General features: G+C 31.5%; 1 protein-coding gene across 2 annotated transcripts in view; it reads right to left on the bottom strand.

The window, feature by feature from the left end:
• The window catches only part of LOC106465760 (CCR4-NOT transcription complex subunit 6-like), a 101,976-nt gene that overhangs the window by 19,705 nt on the left and 66,482 nt on the right, over positions 1-15,789 (bottom strand). The window lies entirely within an intron of this gene.

Genomic DNA, 15,789 nt, shown 5'->3' with positions numbered 1-15,789 from the left:
ATTTTTAAATGAGTTAAGCAAACCATGTCACTGACTGAAGACTTTACCAAAGTAAAAGATTTCAATTGTTATCATCAGATATAACATAACACAAACAATTGGATAACAGAATACATGAGTCATGATACAAGTCTGCTTCTACATATATTTCAATACAAAAAATACCTTCTTTGTTAACATAAATAAGGATAACCGATTTGGGGTTTAATTGGCTTGAAAGTATTCTTTGATAGATTGTTTAGGCAGAGTATTCATGATGAAACTTTGTAGAATGGACAGCAACTGCCTGTTGTAGAGACATAAGTGTAGAGGATGACATTTCAAAAGTCTTCTGCCTTTTATCTTCATAACATGCTCTCCACAATCCACCAGAATACTACAAAGACTGACAACACCTTACACACACTGACCTGAAGACGAAAGGTGGAAGACTTTCAAAACGTTGTCTTCTACACTTGTGTCTCTACAACAGGCAGTTGCTGTCCATTCTACAAAGTTTCATGGTGGCTTGGAAGTAGTTTTGAAGTTGCATTCTTGAAGTATACTGGAAAACTTTTGGCACGATCATTTCATATAAGGTAGACATGCAAATCAAGGCCAGGTGTTGTTTCAATTTCCTTTGTTGCTCTGTGAATGAAATGGCTACAAATGGAATATACAGTCTAGATTTATTTTTTCTATTTTCATATCACTCATCAATTTTTCTGGGTATGTTTATCTTGAAACATAACAATATACATATGAGTTATAACGGTCCTTATTTGCAGGTGTAGAATTTCAGGTTAAAAATTCTAAAGCTCTCACTCCCTACTTTTGTTTCAATGTATAAAAAAACATAAATGTTAAACTTCATTCATTTTGAGTTATATTTAAAGGTTTTTCTAGACTGTAGTGGTATGGTACCATAAGCACTGTATGATATAAAAACATATTTATGTATTATAAACAATTTATATAAAGTATATTATTAGTTTATTACATGAACAATAGTATAATAGTATAATGATTTGTGTGGTTAGTCACTTTTGCATTGTTATTGTTTCCATTTTGCTGTTAGGAAAGTGTCTTCTATGATTCTGCACAACTTGATGGAGGAACTTTTTCTGTTTTTCTTTCTTTGTTATGATGTCATTATACTCCTCAATAAGGGCCACATCCCTTTCAGCATTGTCATTTACACATTCAAGTGTTGAGTGTCTGAAGAAGTTTATTATGCTCTTTGCAAAAAAATCTTCAAGTGACATGTCATCAAACTTCCTGATATTCAGCTGGATGCACTTTGGAGGTTCATCTATGTATTCCTTCTCATTTAGTACCTTTACCATTGCTTGTTTTCTCTCTGTGTGTATACAGCTGAATCAAGGAATGCCAAACCAATGAGATCCTCATTGACATACCATAGATGTCCAGCAAATTTCTGACAGGGAGATTTTGAGAGAGCAGAATTCACCTTCTTATACTTAACAAGACATTGTAGGAAGTTAAGATCATTGCAAGGAGCAGAAGTAGCATCAGAAACAGTGAACCAGGCTATAAAATAGACTTGAATGACAAATATGCAGATGTCACAGCGTTCTCTTTCTTCAGTGCCAATGAGCTTAAACCTCCAAATCTTGAGTGCATATAATGCCTTAGTTATTCATCATTCGTGATGCAGTGCTCCACATGCTATAAGTCACACTCCAGGAGGAGGGTTGCCACCAAGAAATGTTACAACTATTTCAAGAGTCTCTTGATAATGATCTCTAGGTTGGCTGACTTGAAAGTTGTCTTGTAGCAAACTCGATGACATTGTCCTAAGCTTCCTCTATGGCTTCTGCTACTTCATCATGGTCAGCTGCAGTTTCATAACTGAAATTGACTGAAAACTGCAATATCTGAACCACAGGAAAGCCTGATACAGTCTTTGAAAACACAGCCAGGACAAGTTGTAAGATATGATAGAAAATATTCCAGAAGCACGAATAACTTACATATGGAATTCTCCTGAACATTCTAGATAATATGAAATATTCTAGAATATTTTATAATAATAAGCTAGAACAATTCAGAATAATCTAGAACCTTCCAGAATAATTCAGAGTATTCTGTAATATTCTAGAACATACAGATATAATGTGAGCTACAAAGTTTCAACTAACTTGAGAAACTCCCTACATGTTATTCAATATGGATAATATTTGGTGTGAATACTTATTTACATATTGGAACAAAATGAGGGGGTGAGAGCACTGTAAAACAAAACTTTAGAAATAAGGATCACCCTAATATGGGTACATTTATTTTGTCACATGCTCAACTTAGCATAGTACCATGCAAATGGGGTTATTTATTCTGTATATAACATGCAAGAGTCATATCTCTAGCTTTATTTTTTTCATTCCTTCTACTTTATATTAAAATGTGCAAAAATGAAAATGTTTTAATCCCTCAATAGAGATACTAGTCTAAAAAAATCATGGAGTACATGCAGAGATGTCTTGTGATACTAGTTTAAAAGCCTAAAAACACACACATACACAGGTAACTTCTCACATTTAGTTGAAAATTGACCACACATACAAATATCTTCTAGTAACACTTGTTAAATAAAACTTTTACAACCACATTAGACTTGTAACTTTTGACTAAAGCAATCTGAAAAGTTATTAGTTTTGATTGTTATGAAGTGTGTACATTTGTGATGCAGTTTTACAATCCTATAAAAGTATGTAGGTTCTTCAACTGTCAGTTGTTTATTTTAAAATACTAGTATTTTCATTTATGCAACTGCAATAAAACTCTTAAGGATATATATAAATAACCACCACCAAGTAACATCAAAGAATATATATATATATATATTCTTTCGCAATGACGGTTTGGGACTGCTTTGTCAACATCAGTTTATTATTAAGAAGATTATTATGATTCAACTGAACTATCACTTGGTTTATTTAGCCAATGCTAAACGATTTGAGTTAATGATTAAAGAAACCACAGTGCATCAAGAAAAATTAAAATGCTCTTAAATAACTTATGTTAATAAATGTCGTACAGAGATGTCTTCGAGATTCATGCAGCAGCAAATAATTCTGTTGTCTAAGTTAAGTGAGTGATAATTTGAAAGCTTAATATTAAGAGCAGTTTCATCAAAATTATCTGAAAATTTACAACTTTTCATAAAATGTATGAAGAGAGGACAAAACTAATTTTAACTGAAAAACATTTTTAGTAAATATGTCCACACATTCCATTATATGAAATTATTATTTTTTTTATTAATAAATGCCAACTTCTAAATAAAAAAAGCAAAAAGAAACTTGTTTCATTAAAAGAATTCACTTTACAGCAGCTGAACCCAGTTTGCATGCTTAATTATAACAAGAAACAACTCCTAATTGATCATCCTTCTTGATAATTTTCTTTATTCAGTTTAAATAGCATGGAATAGAGCACTTAAGACATCTTGCAACCTAGAATATGTTAAGAATGTAAACATCTTAAGTGGTTAAGTTTTGTATTTCTACACAATCACTGAGTAACTTTTTTTATATATACCCATAAATTCATCCATAACTTCAAATTTACATATAACCTGCTGTCTTGCTTATCCAAAAACTTGCAAAAAAAATATATTTCTGTACGCAATCATAACATACATAATAACTGAGTCGTGAATCTATTTGTAAATTAAAAATACCTGCTGCAAAATAAGACTTCCTGTCACATTACTTTTTCATTACAAAAAATCCTAGCCTACAATTACAGTGGAATGTTCTCATAAAAGCTTTTCTTAGCAAAAAATAAAAATCTAGTCATTATAATAATAATAATAATAATAATGAAAATAATGAATACTTTTAGCAGAATAGCTATTATATATATGTAACAAGAAGTTGAGTTACTGCTTTTCTTCACTTTTGTAGACATTCAATCAGAGAAACTAAATAGTACATTGTAATGATAAAAATATTCTAGCTCTTAGTAAGATTTTATTCCAAAGACATTTTAATCAATCATGAATGTCAGCAGCTATGTGGAAATTTATAACCTTATTCAAAAATGAATAAAAGAAAGAGAAAATAATTGATGAAAACATGGGATTATGGTTTGATTTTATTGCATACTCCATCATATAACATATTTACATATTAATTACATATAATAGCTTCCAATAATGTTTCACTAATAAATATTTAATTATAATATTACTAAATAAAGTGGGCTAGAGTGTTTGTCTTAGGATTTTTTTTATGGAAAATTATTGTAATAAATGAATCAAAGCCATCACTTCTTGAATGACATGAAAATAATGTCATTACCTAGGTGATATTTCAAATTTAATGATTACTAGCACAGTAGATGGAAGCAGCTCCATTAAATAGTTCTAAACATTTTTATGCTTTTCAACCATGCAAATTCATGTCAGAGTAACTGGGTTGAATTTAGATGCTGACACACTTTTTTGTAAACTCTAGTATAAATACATACACACATTTAGTGCATGTATTTTAAGTACAGAAAAATAATGATGAACAGCTATGACCTATTTAATTTTCTCTTTTAGAATATACTAAGAGTCAAGACCTGTTTATTTTACTTAATAAGATGTTGTCTGAGCACAAGACAATGCAACATTAATGATCTTGACAATAGCTTATCACACACAGAACAAGACTTTACAAAATGAGTTTATGTCCTTACTGAGTGACATTTTAAAAAATGGCATTACATTTTACTCCACATAAATACACCTGACATCAGAGACATAAAAAAATGAATCTATGTAATTTAATAATCCATGCCTTTTTCCTTTTATAATAATTATACAAGTCCAATCTCTTTTCAACTTTTATCACAAAATAATTTTCGGCAAAGCTGAATCCTCATATTTTGCACAATTCTGTTTTTCTATTATTTCTTAAAAGTTTCTACTTTGTAATTTATTTTGATATTCTAAGAAAATTAAGATGCAAAAACTGAAATGAGAAGGCATGACATTGAATCATATAGTATAAGTAATAATTATGCTGCCTACCTGAATTTACGTTTGTTGTTACAATTTCTTTACACCATTTATATACATAACCAAAACACTGGCATACCAGACTATTCTATTTTTCTCTCCTTTATTCATTTCTTCAACCATTCAAATACCATTTTTCAACTACACATATATAATCTAAATTAAATACACATATTCCAAATGTACAAGCATATAGTACACTCTGTGTATAAATTAAGTATATTAAAAATGTAATGTTTTTGTTATAGATCCTCAGTAAAATTACACCCAGAAGAGTGACCTGTGAAGTCATGAAACAGTTGAAGAAATTAACGAAGGAAAGAAAAATAGAATAGTCTTATAATCCAATCTTTTAGATATGTATATATAACAAAACAACATAATGGAAATCATTAAATATTGTTATATTTAATATTGGTGGTAGCACTTGAGATATCTAGAAAATTGTTCTTCAGTACTAGTTTCTTCAATATTGATAACATTAACTTCTGAAAATAAGGAAATTTTCATATTTGATATTTGGTTCTTGCTCTTTTTCTATTTATTTTACTGAGCACTCCAACATCTATCTCCTTTATTTTTCTATATGTACAAACACAGCTTCTTTCTGCTTTTACTAATAATATTAATAAACATTTGATAGTCAACTAATCCAAACAAAACTTTCTCATTAACAGAGATGATGTCAATCCTTCATATTTGCTTACTTTATTATTCTTAACAATTGCTGTGAACCTAGTGTTATCTTCTCAGTCAAGATTTCCACTAGATTTTAGCATAAGTTGCAATTAATATGAAATAAATGTGAAATCTGGGGTTAAATATAAGCAAGATTGTAAAAAAAAACTTTCAAGCAGTGTATACTATTTACAGAGTTTAACAATCTTCTTTTGTGTTGAAATATGATTTTTCCCTGGCCCTAATTAGTGAATATTTTTATCTCCCACATAAATAGCTTGTGTGTCAAAACACCAAAACCAGTACTGGCTGAAGATAAAAACAATTGACAAGAAACTGCATAACATTGAAATAACAGCACTGGTAATTAATGAAAACAAAGCATAAAGAATAATATAGATATATATAAAAATAAACAAGAATGATATAAGATTATCAATTATTTATAAAATATTATGATGCTAAAAAAAGATATTGCAAGCTTATAAACAATAAAATTACATTATTACGTGCAAATAAACACAGATGAAGTTACTGTAATGTCCAAACGTGCGTACAACTATGTTTTTTTCCTAGCATGACCAGTAGCTATGAGAAGAAATTTGTTTAAACAAGTATGTAAAGTTCAGAATGATTCAAATACTTATTTTTTAATGCCTAATACTTCATCCATACTGTCACTTCAAACTTTACAACCATATCAAGTGTTAACCAATTACTGATGTTAACTTTTATTAAACTTATAAATTATAACAGAATCAAAGTTCCTTGAAAAATATAGGCCATTACTATGATGTTATTCAATTATTACCAAAATACATTTTTTGTACATTACTTCACCAATTTAGTCACAGGTCTTATAATTAAATTTATTAACAGAATAAGGATGAAACAAGCATTTCTTGAAAATAAGAAAACTAATTTTTGATATAAAAGTTGTTTTTCTATTTTAGATTTTGTTTCTTAATGTGCAAAACATATTCTTAATTCTTACATAATATGCTATTGCAACACATGTACATTCAAATACAAATTTATTTTTACAGGAAACTATCTTTCTAAAATAATATGCAAAAATATTCATTTTTAGAATAATAAGTATGATGAAATACTTGGTTTAAATGCATTACATTAATTACATTTATTTGTTATTATGAAGAAAAAAATGACAATAATCCATAAGAGTTTTTTTATATTAGTCAATACAGGTGTGCAAGTGACAGAGAGTTATATTTTTGCCTTTGTGGACATGGTTTGAGTTACAAACAGGAATCAATTCCCTTTCAGTTGTCCTTCATACTGGGCTGAGCTTACATGCACACATTACTCCAGAGGTGGAGTTACAAATTCTTGCATCACAGTTTAGCAAGGTCAAGGCAATCAAATCACTGTCTCCCTTTCAAGGCTAGAGTAACCTAGGTGAATGAATTTTTGCAATATGCACCTGCCCTTCTGTATAAGTGCCAATTTAAAGAAAATATTTCATTCTTACAACAACATCAAAATGTTTCTTTTCAAACGTTCATTAAGATAAAATTTATACAAACATAATTACAGTAGGTTTTAACTTAAAGTTAATGAGATAAACAGAAACTGAATCACAAAAAATTGTTTGTCACAGATGATCCACATGTTTTTCATAGTAGCCTTAAGTGGTCTCCTTTTAGGGAAAATCTAACACAATTCATAAAAATATTTTCAAACATCTGATTAATGATTATCTACAGAAAAGTAAGTTTTCAACAAGCACAATTAATAAAAATGTCCCATAAAATTAAAGCAAATACTATTCATAGTTCTAGATGTCTGTTGAATAGTTTGGCAATTTAACCAATTTGAAAGATAAGAAATGATATTAAAGTTTTCTGCCTGCCTGTCTCTCTCTCTGAATTTATTTAAGTGCTGCAGATGCTTTATACAAATGATCTGATTCTGTAAATACACTACAAGACTTAAAATACACAAATGCATATTTCAGTATTTAAAATTTGATCAAATTAGACAAATATTATCCCTTGGATTATCACGTTTAAAGAAACACAGAAGTTGATAATCTCCAGCTTCATCAGAGGTAATTATGTAACTTGTGAACCTGTTTATTTTTGGTTATGCTAAGTATTGTTATAAAACATAGTGTGAGAAACTACAGGCATTAGAGCTAGATGGTGTACCTACAGAGACCACTCCTATTACTTCCATAACTTTGGTCCCATGCCTAATAGATCTACAACCCATTGGTTCTAGATTTTGAAAAACTATTTTGAAATCAAAAATGGTCCTCTGCACTTGTACACATGAAACCATCCTAAATTTTGTAAAAATAATTAGTTGTGAAATGATTTTTTCATCATGAATTCACAAATGTTAATGGTCACAAAAAGTTTTTAAAATATTCTCCTTTCTGTTAAAATTTAGTGAAGTGATTTGAACTGAAAGCAACAACAGAAGGACAATATTTATTTTATTTTTCCCCAAAAGAAAAATTAACACAACTTGCAGCATGTATCAAAGTTTGGTTAATCTCGTATAGACAAGTTGGACAAAATAACAAAGCAATTTGTTCAGTAAATGTAAAAAAAAAACTTTTCACTGATCTTTTGGTAGTGACAATCTTGACAAATTTAAGCTTGTCTTCTCACTTTTCAAGGCCACAATAATGTTTTTCTCTGTTTAACATTACCTTTCCAACAAGTTTTGTCAAATCCATGAAACATACACAAAGGCCAGTAAATAATTTAAATGTGATGTTTATTTGGAGCTTTAAGTTTGATTGTTTGTTTTTTAAATTTTATGTAAAGCTTCTTGAGAACTATCTCCACTAATGTCCTTAACTGTGAAGTTTTGAATAAAATAGAAGGTAGCTGGTCAACACCACCCACTGCCAACTCTTGGACTTATTCTTTTCAAATGAATAGGGGGACTCACCTTCACATGATGGTTATGCCAAGGAATGTGAGAAATTCCAAGTGAAGAAATTTTACTATTCAGTGATTCAAACTTCATACAAATGCAATACATTATTCATTTACTTTTGTCATCATTATAGCACTGTGGTAGCATGGTTTTTCTTATGTTATTTTTTTATGTGGTTTGATAAGTTAACAGTTTTGAATTTATGATAAACACAAAAATAACTTCATGAGGTCTTATGAGAAAATATATATTTCAATTTCTACCATGATCAGTGCACCCTTCTCAAAGCTGCCCCAAGGAAGTCTCTGATTGAAGAGTGATGTTAAAATAATATGTAGGACTACTGAGATGTAGGATTAATAAATGTAGAACAAGATCATTAACCACAGGAAAATATTGAATTGGAATCATAACAGAATACTATCTACAAAAAAGCATGCTTTTCTCCAGCACAGTACACAGATTTATATTCTATACAATAATACAAAGTCAAAGCAAGTATTATTGTTATTTTATCAATGGTGCTATATAAAACTGAATAAGGTTGGTAACTTAAATGATTGGTAAGAAAAGAAGTGATTTTAAAAGTCTTCTGTCTACCTGTCTTTTTGATTTTTTTAAAGTAGTTTAAGTTAGAATAACTTGTAAATGTTGAAAATGCTTTATACATAAGATCCAATTCTGTAAACACATTCTATGATTTATAATACAAATTATAGGCTCGAATTTAGACAAATATTATCCAACTGAATACTACAAGAGTAAATTGAACAGTGCAGTTGATTATTTCCTATTTTACCAGAGGTAATTATGTTACCTTTGAACTTTACTTTCCATTAATATTTTTAGTAATAGTTTGTTTTTGGATATACTAAGTATTTGTTAAAGATAAAATTAGATAATAGAGGTACTAGGGTTTAGTTGGGTAAAATATTTGTCTGAGGTTCCACAGTTCAATTATTAGTTATTCTGAATTAAAAAACACAATTTCGGTTATTGATAAAAGAGTTAATGACGCAGTACAGATATGCCTTACAGTATCCACTAATATCGTTAAATTTATTCATATTTATACATGCGTGCATAACAACGTGGGCCTTATAGTCTGCTACAAACTTGCTGTTGCGCAGAGTGAGAACTAACAGCAAGAATAATGGCTGGAGACGGCTTGAATGGGTAATGAAGAAAAACTTTAATATAAGTTTAACATAACAGCAAATGTACAACGTTTCTACAAGGTTTTGTCATCATCAGGTACAAATGATATACCCGACAATGACAAAACCTTGTCGAAACGTTGTACATTTGCTGTTATGTTAAACTTATATTAAAGTTTTTCTTCATTACCCATTCAAGCCGTCTCCAGTCATTATTAGTCTCAAAGTGGGTTCCTCGTCATCGAATTTAACAGCAAGAAGTTGTAGTCGGCCGGTTTGGCCTTGACAACGTACCAGCTGCTCCCCAAGGTCCGCCGGTAGCTCATGCCTCCACTGGATAGCTAGTGGCTCCTTTTATTGCGATTAAAACGTAAAACAAGTTAGCTGATAACCAAGTAACCTAAAATGGTATAGGTAAATATAAGTTTATTTTGTTTACTATATACACGATCAACTCATTGCAACATTGCTACGATAATAATAATAAAAAAACACACACACACAACAAAGGTGTATGTATAGACATATGTATAGATAAATTATTTTATGAAACATTGTTTTTGAAGTTCTACATTTTCTAGGTTATTTGCTAATATCAAAATAACAAGAGGGAATCCTCAATAGCTGCGGCACTTGACATTTTTTTGATAGGATTATAGTAAATTAATCTGAGATCTTTGTTTCCCTTTTTATTAATTTTATTTTTGTGCGCCATCAATACCAAGTGTGGAGCGTGCGCATACCCGATTCGATTTTATTACTCGTTAGGATCTCTACAAGCCTACCATCAACTTGAAATTCTTTTTAGGCAGAATTTGAGTAAATTAATCTATGATACCTTGGGCGTGGTCAAATACATCAGTCGAAAGGGTTTGACTTCCTGAGTTCATATCTGTAATTAGATCTCAAATCGATCACGAGATGGTGGAGCTATGGGCTAAAAGTTTGTACTTAAAAAAAAAACAACAACAACAACAACGATCATAGCCATTCTATAAGCCGCTATGCCGCGACTAAAAATAAAATGTATATACATATATATATATGAAGATATACATAACTATTAAATAATTACAATTGCATAACAATCTTCAACAGCCAGGTCTAAGAAACCATTAACAAGTAGCCGGCAGCCAGGCAATTTGCTTTAAGATAATGATGAACAGTGCACTGAACAAGTTACGATTCTGAATAAAATAGAAATATGACACAATAAGAACCGCTCAGTCATTGTTTACAATAAACTCACCAACAAAACTACAGCAGAATAATTCGAGCCACTAAAACTTTTTTGTACATGGAATCGCAACAGAGTTCACTTTGATCAAAAGTTTAGTTTTAATTACTACAGTGTACCTGCACTTTGGTTTGGTTTTCATTGCGCACAAAGCTACACACGATAGACTATCTGTGCAGTGCCCAACACGGGTATTTTAACTCTAGTTTTAGCGTTATAAGTCTTAAGACTTACCGCTGAGCCACTAGGAGCCTGCAGACTTAACATTTACAAAAATATAGGAAAAAATATCGCTAAATAAAAAAGCTTTGTAGGGCTGGCTACTGAACTTGAAAAAAAGGAAACAAGTCAGGGATGGAAGTAAACATATCACTTGATCGGCTAATGACCACACAGCAGACTTAAGCTGTCTCGACTTTGCATGGAGAATAAAATCCCTACACAGTAAATAATTGTAACAGGTATTTCAGGCAAATCTCGTGTTGTTTAAAATATATATAAATCTATATAATAAAAATATTAACTGTGTGCGTGGGTGGGAAGCTTTTTAAACTTCATTAAACTAAGCTAAAATGAAATCAAAAGTAGGAAAGTACGGATGACGTCGCCATACGTGTAAGGGAAGCTTTTTAAACTCCATTAAACTATGCAAAAATTAAATTAGAAGGACTGAAGTACGGACAACGTCAACATATGCACGCAGAAGGGGTGGGTATAGGTAAGTGCTATTGCATTGCAAAGGGTAAGATATTTGGGAAATGGTTCTGTTATCTTTCAGAGCTCGATTTTAAACAGCAGTGGTATTAAGGTTTTGTACGTGAATTTCTTCATATTTTTATAAAGGGCAGATAGATATTCCGAAAAATTTCCACCACTTATAATGGAGTTTGCTTTAATCATCTTATTGTTATTCAAAATTTTCACCCTGTTTCTATAACAAAAATATTACTACTAATAATGATACTGTTATTATTACCATGCGAATTTTGACATAATTTTTCAAAATATTAGAAAGTTTTAATTACGGATAACAATAATATAGGTCTCTGGAATGATTACAAGCATATCACAAAATATTATCGACTTGTATACTTAATATAACAACCTAAATGAACATTAGGCCTACAAGAATAACTGATTTTACGTTCACTTTTCGGAATATCGGGCTATAACCGTTTATAGACTCTTGGAGTACCAGTATTGTCATCTTGTTGAGTTTTATTACTTGTCTCCAATACACAGGTTTTGAAAGCTAGCTATTTTTTCTCATACTAGATAAGTAGATCGGTTTGTCAATTTTGATCAAACCATTCGGCTCAGAGTGTCTTTTTGTACAAAAGGCGTTTGGTGGATATCACTTGGTGTGGAATACGTTTAACCTCACAGTCACTGAGACGCCTTGCATGGCCATCAGATTCGTTCAGAGCTCTACGTACCTTACCTCATATGTGAGAAGTTTTTAAAACTGTTTTAGTTACTATAAATACACAACACTGCCTGTACATTTTATAAACTTTGTGCATTCAAACACAAAATACCACAACTACGAGTTTTCTCCTATTATATGTTTAAAGGAAAAAAAAGAAAAAAGATTACGATCGGTCTGCAGATATAATAAATTATGTCGATTTAATAAATAGTGGCTAACTATGGGGTTAGTCTCCTATTTAGTCTTCTAAAATATATTATTGATTAAACAATTTATGGAAACTTAAAAACACACACACACACACAACAATCGTATCTCCATCTCCTGTAAAAACGTGTTAAATGTTCATCGACACACGTATTTCCGTATTTTGTTACCAAAGATCGTGACAGGAACAGTTATAATTCATAAAATGATGAAAAATATACATAAAACTCAGTAAATGTTATGTATGTTTTGCAAACTTCATCAGTGCACAAAAACAAATTTTGGATTAGAAATTAAAATGTCTTTTTTTTAAATAAATAGAGGGAATAAAAAGTTGAACTGGACAAATTTGCAAACCATCGAGCAGCAATGAGTCATCTGTCTATTTAATGTTCCATTTTGGCGTGAGAAACAAGGCACAAGTAATACTTAAGTGTAAGGATATATTTCACGCTCACAGCTTTGTCACAATTTTTTTGGAGCGAATTGTGTTTAAGTTTACAAATAACAAAAGTACACTGTTTTAAAAAATGAAGCTACATGCACATTAACGGATGACTATTTACTCGATCATAACAACGCATACTCCAAAGATAAAATATTAGTCACACAAGAGCAGCGAGGCACTGCATTCTGCATACTATTCATATGTATGTGTGAGAACCAGCCAATCTTCTCACGGTGGACATGAGATAATTTTATAATTACATTTCTGCTGTTGATTAAATAACACCACACCAAAAACAAAGAAAAAAATTTTCTCTTCCAGACGGGAAGCTAGTATATGTTAACAAACAGGCTGTCTTACTTGAATTTGGAAAATTCAACACCATGCTATATATTGTCTTAAGATATACTGATGATGCACTTGCTATCAAAATAATATTTACACTATGCTAGTTTTCAATAAGCATAATTTCACGTATTTGGTGCTTGTTTTCATCATTCAGGAATCAAATATTCATGTTTTACGCCGTCCTCATACAATACGTACAGATTCACGTAGAAAAATTGCATAAACAAAAATTAAGAGGAAAAAAAAGATATACAGGCGAGCATGGAGTTACGCACAAGCCTACTTTCTTCGTTGAATGTAAATGTCTCTTTCCAAACATTCATGGCTACAATGTTAAATCTTATATAAATCTGTACAATAACTTTTTTCTTGTACAGCTCGATTAACGGTGTTTACTGCTCGTCAGCGGTTCTTAATCTGTTGTTCGCAGACCACTGGTGATCGATCAACAGAAATGTTGCATAATTACGAAAAATAAACGGTAGTACAATGTATAGATCCCATTGCGATACGGGAACAAAAACGTTTAAGATCCACTGCTTTAAGTAAAACACCAGAGCTCATAGTTTTAAGCAGCGCTGGGTTATTGCTTACCAATTGTCGTTTATAATGTTTGAGGAGTGACTTCATCTGTCTTGACTGAAGAGACTGACAACAACTACGAAATAATCTGTAACGTAACTATTGAGCAATCAAATTAGAAATTGCAGACGTTTTTAAGAGAGGAAATTATGAATTTGCTTACAATTTTCGCCAAAACCTACACCAGGGTCATCTATGTAGAACAGTCCCTAAGTTAGAACTGATAGACTAGAGGGAACGGCAAATCAACAGCACCCACATCCAACACTTGTGATATGCTTATCTGATCGAAGAGTGTGATTGGAAATCACTCTTACACCGCACCCACAGCCCAAAAGTGAGGTAAGCTTTTTTTTCGGCAACCAGACGCGAACGTTGGACCTTCGGATTTATAGAACGGGCAGGCTAAGTACTAAGCGATGCCTGGACCATTGGCTCTACGATACAATATTCAGCATATTCTAAAAAAAACTAATACGGACGACACTGCTCCTTAAGCATCACACGAAACCAAAATATTGATAATGATACGTTAGGACTGAACAATTTTTAAAAAACCAATACACCGCCATAAAACGTGTCTCATTTCTGTTGACAATCCTCCGACTGTTTACAGAACATTTCTTATTATACAAAACTATTTCCCTGTGCAAAGGCTACTGGTGTAACCGGAAACTGATGCCTGCGATACATAGTCACAATTGCGATATCTGACATAAAAATATGTTATGTATGCTCTGTACCAATTCAGAATCCTATCTGTATATAAGAGGACTTCTAACTGTATGACGTGACATAAGAACAACCACAAAACAATACATTATCTACTAATTACAGTTAAATCTTTTTAGAAAAAATATGGCCAACATGTAAATATTTTGAATTATAAAATATTTACTTTGATGAATCTGATATACATAGTCAATGCTGTTTTGGTTATCACATATTTACAAAGGAATTGTATTTTATCCATACAAATTAGCTTAAGGACTTTGATGTATCACTGTATTTTGTTCAGTAATACTTCACAAATATTAGGTCGTCAAGAAATTAATGTCGCGTTTTGGAACACTTTCATTAACTACCCACCAAAAAACGTACATCACGTATAATAGTTAAACGAACCGCCTAAACGTCACATTAGTGTAGACTATATCTTGTGTAAAGTTTAGTAAACTCCAATCCATTATAGTGATGGCGCGTAATGGGCGTGAATCATTTTTGGACAAAATTGTCACCGGTGATAAAAAAAATGGATTCTCTATGCGAATAGTAAACGCCAAAAACCACTTCCGACCCAAAAACCTGGTCTCCATCCGCAGGAAGTGATGCTTTGCATTCGGTGGGGCATCAAAGGAGTAATTCATTCCGAACTCCTCAATCTACAGCGAACTGTCAATGCAAGATATCTATAGTAAGCAACTGGAACACTTAAATCAAGCCCTTCATTAGAAACACCCTTCACTTGTCAATTGGAAAGATGTTTTTCTTCTCCATGACAATGCACGTCCACATGTGGCACATTTGCTGCAACACAAGGTTATGGAGTTGGGTTGCGAAGTTCTCCCCCACCCACCATATTATCCAGGTATGGCACTATCAGATTACCATCTTTGTCTTTCGCTGCAACACCATCTTAATGGGAAAATGTATGCAAATGTGGAAGGTGTTAAAGAGGACATCGACATGTTTTTTGCTTCAAAGCCAAGTGATTTCTTTAATCAGGGCATTAAAAACCTGATTGTAAGATGGAAAAGCATCATCGATAAGAATTCTCCTTTA

Source organism: Limulus polyphemus, unplaced genomic scaffold, assembly GCF_000517525.1.
Source record: "Limulus polyphemus unplaced genomic scaffold, Limulus_polyphemus-2.1.2 Scaffold2042, whole genome shotgun sequence".
NCBI lineage: Eukaryota > Metazoa > Arthropoda > Merostomata > Xiphosura > Limulidae > Limulus > Limulus polyphemus.
Note: the sequence above shows the minus strand (reverse complement) of the source record. Positions and strands in the feature narration are given on the sequence as shown.